This window comes from Hemibagrus wyckioides, linkage group LG13 (assembly GCF_019097595.1).
Source record: "Hemibagrus wyckioides isolate EC202008001 linkage group LG13, SWU_Hwy_1.0, whole genome shotgun sequence".
In the NCBI taxonomy this organism is placed as follows: Eukaryota; Metazoa; Chordata; class Actinopteri; order Siluriformes; family Bagridae; genus Hemibagrus; species Hemibagrus wyckioides.
The window spans coordinates 21,130,395-21,147,034 of NC_080722.1; the positions used below are offsets into that span (position 1 = coordinate 21,130,395).

The following is a 16,640-nucleotide window of genomic DNA, read 5'->3' on the forward strand; positions in this document are numbered from 1 at the left end:
ACACTGTAAGGTACTGTAACATGCTGTAACACACTGCAGTATGCTGAAACACACTAAAACACTGTAAGGTACTGTAACATGCTGTAACACACTGCAGTATGCTGAAACACACTAAAACACTGTAACATACTGTAACACACTGTAACACACTGCAGTATGCTGAAACACACTAAAACACTGTAAGGTACTGTAACATGCTGTAACACACTGCAGTACGCTGAAACACACTAAAACACTGTAACACACTGTAACACACTGCAGTACACTGAAACACACTAAAACACTGTAACATACTGTAACACACTGTAACACACTGCAGTATGCTGAAACACACTAAAACACTGTAACATACTGTAACACGCTGTAACACACTGCAGTATGCTGAAACACACTAAAACACTGTAACATACTGTAACACACTGTAACACTGCAGTATGCTGAAACACACTAAAACACTGTAACATACTGTAACACACTGTAACACACTGCAGTATGCTGAAACACACTAAAACACTGTAAAGTACTGTAACATGCTGTAACACACTGCAGTACGCTGAAACACACTAAAACACTGTAACATACTGTAACACACTGCAGTATGCTGAAACACACTAAAACACTGTAAGGTACTGTAACATGCTGGAACACTGCAGTACGCTGAAACACACTAAAACACTGTAAGGTACTGTAACATGCTGTAACACACTGCAGTACGCTGAAACACACTAAAACACTGTAAGGTACTGTAACATGCTGTAACACACTGCAGTACGCTGAAACACACTAAAACACTGTAAGGTACTGTAACATGCTGTAACACACTGCAGTACGCTGAAACACACTAAAACACTGTAACATACTGTAACACACTGTAACACACTGCAGTACACTGAAACACACTAAAACACTGTAACATACTGTAACACACTGTAACACACTGCAGTATGCTGAAACACACTAAAACACTGTAACGTACTGTAACACGCTGTAACACACTGCAGTATGCTGAAACACACTAAAACACTGTAACGTACTGTAACATGCTGTAACACACTGCAGTATGCTGAAACACACTAAAACACTGTAACATACTGCAACATGCTGTAACACACTGCAGTACACTGAAACACACTAAAACACTGTAACGTACTGCAACATGCTGTAATACACTGCAGTATGCTGAAACACACTAAAACACTGTAAGGTACTGTAACACGCTGTAACACACTGCAGTATGCTGAAACACACTAAAACACTGTAACATACTGTAACACGCTGTAACACACTGCAGTATGCTGAAACACACTAAAACACTGTAACATACTGTAACACACTGCAGTATGCTGAAACACACTAAAACACTGTAACGTACTGTAACACGCTGTAACACACTGCAGTATGCTGAAACACACTAAAACACTGTAACGTACTATAACATGCTGTAACACACTGCAGTATGCTGAAACACACTAAAACACTGTAAGGTACTGTAACACGCTGTAACACACTGCAGTACACTGAAACACACTAAAACAATGTAACATACTATAACATGCTGTAACACACTGCAGTATGCTGAAACACACTAAAACACTCTAAGGTACTGTAACACGCTGTAACACACTGCAGTACACTGAAACACACTAAAACACTGTAACATACTGCAACATGCTGTAACACACTGCAGTATGCTGAAACACACTAAAACACTGTAAGGTACTGTAACATGCTGTAACACACTGCAGTACACTGAAACACACTAAAACACTGTAACATACTGCAACATGCTGTAACACACTGCAGTACGCTGAAACACACTAAAACACTGTAACATACTGCAACATGCTGTAACACACTGCAGTACGCTGAAACACACTAAAACACTGTAACGTACTGTAACACGCTGTAACACACTGCAGTATGCTGAAACACACTAAAACACTGTAACGTACTATAACATGCTGTAACACACTGCAGTACGCTGAAACACACTAAAACACTGTAACATACTGCAACATGCTGTAACACACTGCAGTACGCTGAAACACACTAAAACACTGTAACATACTGCAACATGCTGTAACACACTGCAGTATGCTGAAACACACTAAAACACTGTAACATACTGTAACACGCTGTAACACACTGCAGTACACTGAAACACACTAAAACACTGTAACATACTGTAACATGCTGTAACACACTGCAGTATGCTGAAACACACTAAAACACTGTAACATACTGTAACACACTGCAGTATGCTGAAACACACTAAAACACTGTAACGTACTGTAACACGCTGTAACACACTGCAGTATGCTGAAACACACTAAAACACTGTAACGTACTGTAACATGCTGTAACACTGCAGTACGCTGAAACACACTAAAACACTGTAACGTACTATAACATGCTGTAACACACTGCAGTATGCTGAAACACACTAAAACACTGTAAGGTACTGTAATACTCTAACACACTGCAGTACACTGAAACACACTAAAACACTGTAACATACTATAACATGCTGTAACACACTGCAGTATGCTGAAACACACTAAAACACTGTAAGGTACTGTAACATGCTGTAACACACTGCAGTACGCTGAAACACACTAAAACACTGTAAGGTACTGTAACACTCTGTAACACACTGCAGTACACTGAAACACACTAAAACACTGTAACATACTATAACATGCTGTAACACACTGCAGTATGCTGAAACACACTAAAACACTGTAAGGTACTGTAACATGCTGTAACACACTGCAGTACGCTGAAACACACTAAAACACTGTAACATACTGCAACATGCTGTAACACACTGCAGTATGCTGAAACACACTAAAACACTGTAAGGTACTGTAACACGCTGTAACACACTGCAGTATGCTGAAACACACTAAAACACTGTAACATACTGTAACATGCTGTAACACACTGCAGTACACTGAAACACACTAAAACACTGTAACATACTGTAACATGCTGTAACACACTGCAGTACACTGAAACACACTAAAACACTGTAACATACTGTAACACACTGTAACACTGCAGTACACTGAAACACACTAAAACACTGTAACATACTATAACATGCTGTAACACACTGCAGTATGCTGAAACACACTAAAACACTGTAAGGTACTGTAACACGCTGTAACACACTGCAGTACACTGAAACACACTAAAACACTGTAACATACTGTAACATGCTGTAACACACTGCAGTACACTGAAACACACTAAAACACTGTAACATACTGCAACATGCTGTAACACACTGCAGTATGCTGAAACACACTAAAACACTGTAACATACTGTAACACACTGTAACACACTGCAGTATGCTGAAACACACTAAAACACTGTAAGGTACTGTAACATGCTGTAACACACTGCAGTACGCTGAAACACATTAAAACACTGTAACATACTGTAACACACTGTAACACACTGCAGTATGCTGAAACACACTAAAACACTGTAAGGTACTGTAACATGCTGGAACACTGCAGTACGCTGAAACACACTAAAACACTGTAAGGTACTGTAACATGCTGTAACACACTGCAGTACGCTGAAACACACTAAAACACTGTAAGGTACTGTAACATGCTGTAACACACTGCAGTACGCTGAAACACACTAAAACACTGTAAGGTACTGTAACATGCTGTAACACACTGCAGTACGCTGAAACACACTAAAACACTGTAACATACTATAACATGCTGTAACACACTGCAGTATGCTGAAACACACTAAAACACTCTAAGGTACTGTAACACGCTGTAACACACTGCAGTACACTGAAACACACTAAAACACTGTAACATACTGCAACATGCTGTAACACACTGCAGTATGCTGAAACACACTAAAACACTGTAAGGTACTGTAACATGCTGTAACACACTGCAGTACACTGAAACACACTAAAACACTGTAACATACTGCAACATGCTGTAACACACTGCAGTACGCTGAAACACACTAAAACACTGTAACATACTGCAACATGCTGTAACACACTGCAGTACGCTGAAACACACTAAAACACTGTAACGTACTGTAACACGCTGTAACACACTGCAGTATGCTGAAACACACTAAAACACTGTAACGTACTATAACATGCTGTAACACACTGCAGTACGCTGAAACACACTAAAACACTGTAACATACTGCAACATGCTGTAACACACTGCAGTACGCTGAAACACACTAAAACACTGTAACATACTGCAACATGCTGTAACACACTGCAGTATGCTGAAACACACTAAAACACTGTAACATACTGTAACACGCTGTAACACACTGCAGTACACTGAAACACACTAAAACACTGTAACATACTGTAACATGCTGTAACACACTGCAGTATGCTGAAACACACTAAAACACTGTAACATACTGTAACACACTGCAGTATGCTGAAACACACTAAAACACTGTAACGTACTGTAACACGCTGTAACACACTGCAGTATGCTGAAACACACTAAAACACTGTAACGTACTGTAACATGCTGTAACACTGCAGTACGCTGAAACACACTAAAACACTGTAACGTACTATAACATGCTGTAACACACTGCAGTATGCTGAAACACACTAAAACACTGTAAGGTACTGTAACACTCTGTAACACACTGCAGTACACTGAAACACACTAAAACACTGTAACATACTATAACATGCTGTAACACACTGCAGTATGCTGAAACACACTAAAACACTGTAAGGTACTGTAACATGCTGTAACACACTGCAGTACGCTGAAACACACTAAAACACTGTAACATACTGCAACATGCTGTAACACACTGCAGTATGCTGAAACACACTAAAACACTGTAAGGTACTGTAACACACTGTAACACACTGCAGTATGCTGAAACACACTAAAACACTGTAACATACTATAACATGCTGTAACACACTGCAGTACGCTGAAACACACTAAAACACTAACATACTGTAACACGCTGTAACACACTGCAGTACACTGAAACACACTAAAACACTGTAACATACTGTAACACACTGTAACACTGCAGTACACTGAAACACACTAAAACACTGTAACATACTATAACATGCTGTAACAAACTGCAGTATGCTGAAACACACTAAAACACTGTAAGGTACTGTAACATGCTGTAACACACTGCAGTACACTGAAACACACTAAAACACTGTAACATACTGCAACATGCTGTAACACACTGCAGTACACTGAAACACACTAAAACACTGTAACATACTGCAACATGCTGTAACACACTGCAGTATGCTGAAACACACTAAAACACTGTAACATACTGTAACACACTGTAACACACTGCAGTATGCTGAAACACACTAAAACACTGTAAGGTACTGTAACATGCTGTAACACACTGCAGTACGCTGAAACACATTAAAACACTGTAACATACTGTAACACACTGTAACACACTGCAGTATGCTGAAACACACTAAAACACTGTAAGGTACTGTAACATGCTGTAACACACTGCAGTACGCTGAAACACATTAAAACACTGTAACATACTGTAACACACTGTAACACACTACAGTACACTGAAACACACTAAAACACTGTAACATACTGTAACACACTGTAACACACTGCAGTATGCTGAAACACACTAAAACACTGTAAGGTACTGTAACATGCTGTAACACACTGCAGTACGCTGAAACACATTAAAACACTGTAACATACTGTAACACACTGTAACACACTGCAGTATGCTGAAACACACTAAAACACTGTAAGGTACTGTAACATGCTGTAACACACTGCAGTACGCTGAAACACATTAAAACACTGTAACATACTGTAACACACTGTAACACACTACAGTACACTGAAACACACTAAAACACTGTAACATACTGTAACACACTGTAACACACTGCAGTATGCTGAAACACACTAAAACACTGTAAGGTACTGTAACACGCTGTAACACACTGCAGTACACTGAAACACAGTAAAACACTGTAACATACTGTAACACACTGTAACACACTGCAGTATGCTGAAACACACTAAAACACTGTAACGTACTGTAACACGCTGTAACACACTGCAGTATGCTGAAACACACTAAAACACTGTAACGTACTGTAACACGCTGTAACACACTGCAGTATGCTGAAACACACTAAAACACTGTAACGTACTATAACATGCTGTAACACACTGCAGTATGCTGAAACACACTAAAACACTGTAAGGTACTGTAACACGCTGTAACACACTGCAGTACACTGAAACACACTAAAACACTGTAACATACTATAACATGCTGTAACACACTGCAGTATGCTGAAACACACTAAAACACTGTAAGGTACTGTAACACGCTGTAACACACTGCAGTACACTGAAACACACTAAAACACTGTAACATACTGCAACATGCTGTAACACACTGCAGTATGCTGAAACACACTAAAACACTGTAAGGTACTGTAACATGCTGTAACACACTGCAGTACGCTGAAACACACTAAAACACTGTAACATACTGTAACACACTGTAACACACTGCAGTATGCTGAAACACACTAAAACACTGTAAGGTACTGTAACACACTGTAACACACTGCAGTACGCTGAAACACACTAAAACACTGTAACATACTGTAACACACTGTAACACACTGCAGTATGCTGAAACACACTAAAACACTGTAACATACTGTAACACACTGTAACACTGCAGTATGCTGAAACACACTAAAACACTGTAACATACTGTAACACACTGTAACACTGCAGTATGCTGAAACACACTAAAACACTGTAACATACTGTAACACACTGTAACACACTGCAGTATGCTGAAACACACTAAAACACTGTAAGGTACTGTAACATGCTGTAACACTGCAGTACGCTGAAACACACTAAAACACTGTAAGGTACTGTAACATGCTGTAACACACTGCAGTACGCTGAAACACACTAAAACACTGTAACATACTGTAACACACTGTAACACACTGCAGTACACTGAAACACACTAAAACACTGTAACATACTGTAACACACTGCAGTATGCTGAAACACACTAAAACACTGTAACGTACTGTAACACGCTGTAACACACTGCAGTATGCTGAAACACACTAAAACACTGTAACGTACTATAACATGCTGTAACACACTGCAGTACGCTGAAACACACTAAAACACTGTAACATACTGCAACATGCTGTAACACACTGCAGTACGCTGAAACACACTAAAACACTGTAACATACTGCAACATGCTGTAACACACTGCAGTATGCTGAAACACACTAAAACACTGTAACATACTGTAACACGCTGTAACACACTGCAGTATGCTGAAACACACTAAAACACTGTAACATACTGTAACACACTGCAGTATGCTGAAACACACTAAAACACTGTAAGGTACTGTAACACGCTGTAACACACTGCAGTACACTGAAACACACTAAAACACTGTAACATACTGTAACATGCTGTAACACACTGCAGTATGCTGAAACACACTAAAACACTGTAACATACTGTAACACACTGCAGTATGCTGAAACACACTAAAACACTGTAACGTACTGTAACACGCTGTAACACACTGCAGTATGCTGAAACACACTAAAACACTGTAACATACTGCAACATGCTGTAACACACTGCAGTATGCTGAAACACACTAAAACACTGTAAGGTACTGTAACATGCTGTAACACACTGCAGTACGCTGAAACACACTAAAACACTGTAACATACTGCAACATGTTGTAACACACTGCAGTATGCTGAAACACACTAAAACACTGTAAGGTACTGTAACACACTGTAACACACTGCAGTATGCTGAAACACACTAAAACACTGTAACATACTATAACATGCTGTAACACACTGCAGTACGCTGAAACACACTAAAACACTGTAACATACTGTAACACACTGTAACACTGCAGTACACTGAAACACACTAAAACACTGTAACATACTATAACATGCTGTAACAAACTGCAGTATGCTGAAACACACTAAAACACTGTAAGGTACTGTAACATGCTGTAACACACTGCAGTACACTGAAACACACTAAAACACTGTAACATACTGCAACATGCTGTAACACACTGCAGTACACTGAAACACACTAAAACACTGTAACATACTGCAACATGCTGTAACACACTGCAGTATGCTGAAACACACTAAAACACTGTAACATACTGTAACACACTGTAACACACTGCAGTATGCTGAAACACACTAAAACACTGTAAGGTACTGTAACATGCTGTAACACACTGCAGTATGCTGAAACACACTAAAACACTGTAACATACTGTAACACACTGTAACACACTGCAGTATGCTGAAACACACTAAAACACTGTAAGGTACTGTAACATGCTGTAACACACTGCAGTACACTGAAACACACTAAAACACTGTAACATACTGTAACACACTGTAACACACTGCAGTATGCTGAAACACACTAAAACACTGTAAGGTACTGTAACACGCTGTAACACACTGCAGTACACTGAAACACAGTAAAACACTGTAACATACTGTAACACACTGTAACACACTGCAGTATGCTGAAACACACTAAAACACTGTAACGTACTGTAACACGCTGTAACACACTGCAGTATGCTGAAACACACTAAAACACTGTAACGTACTATAACATGCTGTAACACACTGCAGTACGCTGAAACACACTAAAACACTGTAACATACTGCAACATGCTGTAACACACTGCAGTACGCTGAAACACACTAAAACACTGTAACATACTGCAACATGCTGTAACACACTGCAGTATGCTGAAACACACTAAAACACTGTAACATACTGTAACACGCTGTAACACACTGCAGTATGCTGAAACACACAAACACTCTAACATACTGCAACGTACTGTAACACACTGCAGTATGCTGAAACACACTAAAACACTGTAACATACTGTAACACACTGTAACACTGCAGTACACTGAAACACACTAAAACACTGTAACATACTGTAACACGCTGTAACACACTGCAGTACACTGAAACACACTAAAACACTGTAACATACTGTATCACACTGTAACACTGCAGTACACTGAAACACACTAAAACACTGTAACATACTATAACATGCTGTAACACACTGCAGTATGCTGAAACACACTAAAACACTGTAACGTACTGTAACATGCTGTAACACACTGCAGTATGCTGAAACACACTAAAACACTATAATGTACTGTAACACGCTGTAACACACTGCAGTATGCTGAAACACACTAAAACACTGTAACATACTGTAACACACTGTAACACTGCAGTACACTGAAACACACTAAAACACTGTAACGTACTGTAACACTGCAGTACACTGAAACACACTAAAACACTGTAATGTACTGTAACACGCTGTAACACACTGCAGTATGCTGAAACACACTAAAACACTGTAACATACTGCAACATGCTGTAACACACTGCAGTATGCTGAAACACACTAAAACACTGTAATGTACTGTAACACACTGCAGTACACTGAAACACACTAAAACACTGTAACATACTGTAACACGCTGTAACACACTGTAACACTGCAGTACACTGAAACACACTAAAACACTGTAACATACTGTAACACGCTGTAACACACTGCAGTACACTGAAACACACTAAAACACTGTAACGTACTGTAACACGCTGTAACCCAGTGCAATATGCTGAAACACACTAAAACACTGTAAGGTACTGTAACACACTGTAACACTGCAGTACACTGAAACACACTAAAACACTGTAACATACTGTAACACGCTGTAACCCAGTGCAGTATGCTGAAACACACTAAAACACTGTAACATACTGTAACACGCTGTAACACACTGCAGTACACTGAAACACACTAAAACACTGTAAGGTACTGTAACACGCTGTAACACACTGCAGTACACTGAAACACATTAAAACACTGTAACGTACTGTAACACGCTGTAACACACTGCAGTATGCTGAAACACACTAAAACACTGTAACATGCTGTAACACACTGCAGTACACTGAAACACACTAAAACACTGTAAGGTACTGTAACACACTGTAACACTGCAATACACTGAAACACACTAAAACACTGTAACGTACTGTAACACGCTGTAACCCAGTGCAGTATGCTGAAACACACTAAAACACTGTAACATACTGTAACACGCTGTAACACACTGCAGTACACTGAAACACATTAAAACACTGTAACGTACTGTAACACGCTGTAACCCAGTGCAGTATGCTGAAACACACTAAAACACTGTAACATACTGTAACATGCTGTAACACACTGCAGTACACTGAAACACATTAAAACACTGTAACGTACTGTAACACAGTGTAACACACTGCAGTATGCTGAAATACACAAAAACACTGTAACATACAGTAACACACTGCAGTACGCTGAAACACACTAAAACGCTGTAACATACTGTAACACGATGTAACACTGCAGTACACTGAAACACACTAAAACACTGTAACGTTTACACTTGTCAACATCACGCGGCTTCTGTATCTGTCTGTATATCTGATCGGATCTCTGTTTATTTATTGCAACATTTAAATAATGGAGGAGATGAAAAATGGAGGAGAGATGCCTCTATGGGACCAGGATCATTGGCAGCCGTGGTGGGAAAAATGTGGGTTCTTTAGAGAGAATGAATGGCTCCGCAACTCTCAGGTGTGAAAGCAAACTTTTCATTATGTTTGCAATGTATTCCGCCAACGATTGTATTGCAAAACTGCACAGTTACTTGCAATGCTTCGTAAGAGGGGAGGGGGAATGTCGATAGTGGGCGGGGTTTCGTGTGATGTCGAGCTGTGAATGCAGACACAACGGCTGGATTGCGTTTACATTACACTAAGATCGGATCACAATGCGTCCTTTTCAAAGTACCTCCAAACCAGGACATGCTAATCGGATAACATTCTGAACACAAGCCTGTCTTTTCAATGCGTATCTGGACAACATCCAGATACAGGTCACATTTTAATGTCAAGTGTAAACGCAGCCAGAGTAACAAAGTGTGTATGAAACTGTGTTATAAACTGTATGAAAACACACTATAAAAACACTGAAACACCCTCAAACATCTTGTAACCCACCGTAACGCATTATGTTATATAAAAAGAAATAAAAAATGATGTGAAAAAATGCTGTTTATTTCAGTGCCTTCCTGTTTCCTTGGTCTGTAAGAAACACCATTAAAAGGCCACAGACTCAGTCACAGGTCACCTGTTCAACCATTATCACAATTTACAATTTAATTATGAGACAGCGCCGTTAGGGAAAAGCCCAAAATGCACCAAATCACTGACCATAAAAACAACACGAGCCAAGTGTAATGGTTTCGGTAATTTTTCTCAACAGGGGGTTAATGCTAATGCTAACGTTAATGTTAACACCAAGTCTGAAATGTCTCTCTCCAGTTCTTAACAGCCTCTGTGACTTCAGCAGGACATCTGCTAATGAAACGTCAGAAAGTGTAAAGCTGTCTCGTTTAGGATTTTAAAATAACTCCTGAAGGTTTATGAGGATTATATTATCACATGATGTCAGAGTCTGTCTTAGCCACACTGTGTAGTGAAGGAATTTCTGATTTAATCTGAGAACCTGCGCTGCAAATATTCACACGATTCACGTGAAAAATGGTTTGTTATGTTTTATGGATGTTTCCCAGATATTATACTTATATTATTATTATTAATACTACTACTACTACTACTACTACTACTACTACTAATAATAATAATAATAATTATTATTATTATTATTATTATTATTATTATTATTTACATGTTTTATTTATACATAATTGCTGCTGTGCTTTTCACATGATTTTAACATTATTTCTTATTTTCATTTGATTTTTCTTCATGATTCATTTACTGAATGTGATTTGAATAATAATAATAATAATAATAATAACAAATACCTACTATTATTATTTACTTTTTTATTTATACATACTTGTTGCTGTGCTTTTCACATAATTTTAACATTATTTCTTATTTTCAGTATTCTTTTGCTGAATGTGATTTTTTCCCAAAAAAATTAATTTCTTAATTTTACCACCATGTATATTTTTATTTTCACGTCATTTCTACAATAACTTTGCTTTTTAAGAAAACACACACACGCACACCATGAATTCATCTTTTTTTCACGTGGTATTAATGATCACAGTGTCCGTGACACCCACATGCATCAAATTCATGTGATGTGCAATGTCAGGGCATAACATCTTCAAACGCACTTTAACATGTGTCACGTGTCATCACATTTTACTAGAAGATGATAAATCGTGATACTTTTTTTCTGTAAGATGCGGGGAGGATGATTTATGAGAGCTTGTCAGTCAAACAAGCCACGCCCTTAGTTGATGGTGCCGTGACCTGCGACTGTGTCATATTTCTGGGGGGTAAAATACATTTACATGTACGTGTACGTGTGCAAGAGACGTGCAAAAGTGCTCTCTGTCCATGTATACATCCATCATGGCTCACTAGGCCGCAGACTAAGAAAATAATAGATAATAAAGTTGCAGGCATTTATCAGAATGCTGCTGCTGCAGTGTAACTTCGTGAATGTTGGGATTTTTTGTTCCTGCAGCAGAATGTTCATGAGAACCGGGAGGCTGAGTGGTTAAAACCCGCAGTACAGTGGAACAGCGCTGGATATTAGGCCATTATGTAACCTCAGAAATTGAGACAAGGGTTAACGGGGACACTCCCCCGCCAGACGGACCGGCGCTGCGCGAGAGGAAACGGAGAAGGGAGGGGGGCGGGGTCATTCGCGCGCGTCGGGTTTCACAAAACACATACACACACTTGCACACGCAGGCACGTGACTCCAAATGGCCGCTGTCGCTTCCTCAGCCTCGCGCGGAGCTCCGTTCCCACTTCCCGTCTCTCCGTCCGAGTCGGTCCAACGCGCGCGCCGTTTCTGAGCCTGCTTTTCCTATTTCCCATTTGGAGGTCACTTGTGCTCAGGGAGGGTTACACACACACACACACACACACACACACACACGTACGGCACGAACAAACGGCGGCACGACAGCCTGGAGTAACATCATCACCGCACACCGCGTCAGAACCGAGCCGGGAAGAGGAACTGCGATCGGTCGCGAGACGCCGGTGGGCGGAGCCAACAGGTTACAGCTTTCAGGTATTCTTGAGGTTTTTTTTTTTAATTTCCTTCTTCTTCTCGAAACTCCCGACATGTGCTGCGTCCTATACGATCTGCTCCTGTCATCCTATCCAGCAGCATTTCTCATCCTGACACGTTCAAGTTCACCTCCACCCTGAACCTCATCAGATGGGTTTAGACTGGATTATTTATTCGTCTGATGTTTGTTGTGAGAAGTCAGGGGTTGTGTTGTTGCTCTGACGTCACAGGGGGACACTTATTACAAGCACAGATATCACACATAAAGTGACATAAACGTCAGAGCCTCAGAGCAGAAAGCTCAAGCGGGTGTTTTTTTTTTGTCATGCAGCATTTCCCAGCGATGTTGGACATCATGTTGATGCGAAATCCAGCAAACAATTAGCGAGCTAGTCAGAGAGCTGCAAGATGACGAGCGCAGTGGCGCTGACAGGAGTATTAGAAAAATCTGGAGTGAGCTGGACAGATAAAAGCGCTGCTGCATCGCTCTCTTAACAAGGCGAAGTACTTACTGTGCATTACATACCTCACCTGCCTTATAGCTTAACCTGTTGATTAGCTCAAATTAAAGGTGGAAATCAAGTTTCGTTACAGACTATGATGTCACAATGCATTAAGCTCTTGTATAAAGAGCTGCTATTATAAATAATGACCCGACACCTTCTGACCAATCGGAATCCAGCACTCGGAATAAAAAGAATCATTTGCATTGTGTTTAATCACTGTTTACTCTGACAAGTGTGTTCATGTTGCACTGTTCTGTCTCAATCAATTCTTCAGACACACCAGTTCCACCAGAAAAAAAAACACTTTTCCCCCCTCTCTCCACTTCCTTATAAGACAAACGCCAGAAAACAGAATGGAAAAACCAAGAGAGAGAAAAAAAAACCTGATAGTGACTCAACATCTCCTGGCAAAAATTATTTATTTCTTTTTCAGCCGTCGAGTTTCTGATGGTTTATTTAACTTATTTTTTTCCCCCGCATGGTACTTGGAACAGATTGTTTTTAGAGAGAGGACGGCAGAAGGACTGGACGTTTTCAGAGTGTTTTGTAGAGGACCGGAGTGTGTCAATGTAGAGTGTACCAAAAAAAAAAAATCCCACACACACAATACAGTGGATTGTGATTGTGACAATGGCGCCATTGTTGCAGGGCTTAGCATAGCGCTGTGTCACCCTACTGGGTCCTGATGGTGTCAAACTGTCAGATCTACAATTAAAGCTCAAGTTAAACCAGTTACGGATTTGTGGATTGCTTGTGCACCGATTGTTCCTTGCTTTGTGCCTTTTTTCCCCAACCTATAAACATCTCTTTTTTTTTTGCAGCGAAACCTACTAATATGTCTTTCTGAAAAGCTCATCATACTGGGTGTCAAAGGATTCCAGTCTAGAGAGTTAGTTTCACTCTCAGTTACAGCTCAGCGTGATGGTGGTTTGGTGTGTGTGGAGTATTAATTACTAAAGATGACCAGACTCTTCAAAAATCCTGTTTATTCTCTTGACTTCCTACAAAGTTTATATTTCAGATCAACAAGGAAATTAAAGCTCTGTTTCCAGAGGCCGTTATCTCTGGAAGCAGTTCCCAGAAGTTGTTTAGGCTCTGAAGGAACCAGACGTAGCTTTTTTTTTCTTTTTTTTTTTTTTGTCTATGAAGAAAACAGGCTCTGTTTCTGAAGGACATACAACTGAGACAAGCCAGCCCTGGTTCTGGACAGCGGCAGCTCGGGAAGCAGGCTCTGTTTCTGCAGGTTGTTTGGGTCTGACACAGGTTCTGTTTCTGGAGAACATTACCTCTTGAGACTGGTTCTGCTTCTGGAGAACGTTATCTCTCGATACGGGTTCTGTTTCTGAAGGACATATAACCGATGAAAGCCAGCTCTGGTTCTGGACAACAGCGGCTCAGGAAGTGATGTCTGATTCCGCAGGTTGTTTGGGTCTAAGTCATGTGCTGTTTTTTGAGGCTCTTTGGCTTGGAAAGCAAGCATTTCCGAAGAATACAGGTTCTGTTCTACTCTGGAAGAACTTGGAAGTTTCTTGAGATTATTAACCCTCAGAGCAGTCTCTTATCATAGAGCTCATTTATCTGGAGGTTGATTACCTGGAAAGGAAGTAGGTTCTGTCCAGAGGACATTATTTCTGGAGGCCTGCTCTAAAGATAGCAAGGTTCTGATTCTGGAGAACATGGTCAGCAAGCAGGTTTAATTTTGAGGGGCTCTGGTATTGAAGGAAACAGAGTCTGTTTCTGGAAGACATTATTCCTGCTCTGTTTTATTTCTAGAAGGTGTTAAGCTTTAAGAACAGGCTCTGTTTATATAAAGTTCATTTTAAGCATTATCTGGATATCTGGACAATGGCTTTGTTTTTTGGAATGGCTCCATTTAAAGTAGGCTCTGTTCCTGGAAAATTGTTTGCTCTGGAGACAGGTTCTGTTTTTGGAAAATGTTATGTTTGGAGATAGGTTTGGTTTCTGGAGAACATTATTTTGGTTCTGTTTCTGAGTTTTAGATCTGGAGACAGGGTCTGTTTTTGGAGAGTGTTAGCTCTGAAGACAGGTTCTGTTTCTGGAGAACATTATATCTGGAGACAGGTTCTCTTTCTGGAGAACATTATATCTGAAGACAGGTTCTGTTTCTGGAGAACATTGTATCTGAGACAGGTTCTGTTTCTGGAGAACATTATATCTGGAGACAGGTTCTGTTTCTGAAGAGCATTATATCTAAAGACAGGTTTTGTGTCTGGAGAACATTATATCTGGAGACAGGTTCTGTTTCTGAAGAGCATTATATCTAAAGACAGGTTTTGTGTCTGGAGAACATTATATCTGGAGACAGGTTCTGTTTCTGAAGAGCATTATATCTAAAGACAGGTTTTGTGTCTGGAGAACATTATATCTGGAGACAGGTTCTGTTTCTGGAGAACATTATATCTGAAGAGAGGTTCTGTTCCTGGAGAACATTATATCTGGAGACAGGTTCTGTTTCTGAAGAGCATTATATCTAAAGACAGGTTTTGTGTCTGGAGAACATTATATCTGAAGACAGGTTCTGTTCCTGGAGAACATTATATCTGAAGACAGGTTCTGTTCCTGGAGAACATTATATCTGAAGAGAGGTTCTGTTCCTGGAGAACATTATATCTGGAGACAGGTTCTGTTTCTGAAGAGCATTATATCTAAAGACAGGTTCTGTTCCTGGAGAACATTATATCTGGAGACAGGTTCTGTTTCTGGAGAACATTATATCTGGAGACAGGATCTGTTTCTGGAGAACATTATATCTGGAGACAGGATCTGTTTCTGGAGAACATTATATCTGGAGACAGGTTCTGTTTCTGAAGAGCATTATATCTGAAGAGAGGTTCTGTT

At 39.9% G+C, this 16,640-nt stretch overlaps 1 protein-coding gene across 5 annotated transcripts in view; it reads left to right on the plus strand.

Moving 5' to 3' along the window:
* Positions 1 to 12,934: 12,934 nt before the first annotated feature.
* raraa (retinoic acid receptor, alpha a) overlaps positions 12,935 to 16,640 on the plus strand; it is a 90,321-nt gene continuing 86,615 nt past the window's right edge. For all 5 annotated transcript variants that reach the window (XM_058406234.1, XM_058406240.1, XM_058406233.1 and 2 more), the window contains exon 1: positions 12,935 to 13,275. The gene's annotated coding sequence lies outside the window, so the exon portion shown is untranslated. The remainder of the gene's footprint in view (positions 13,276 to 16,640) is intronic.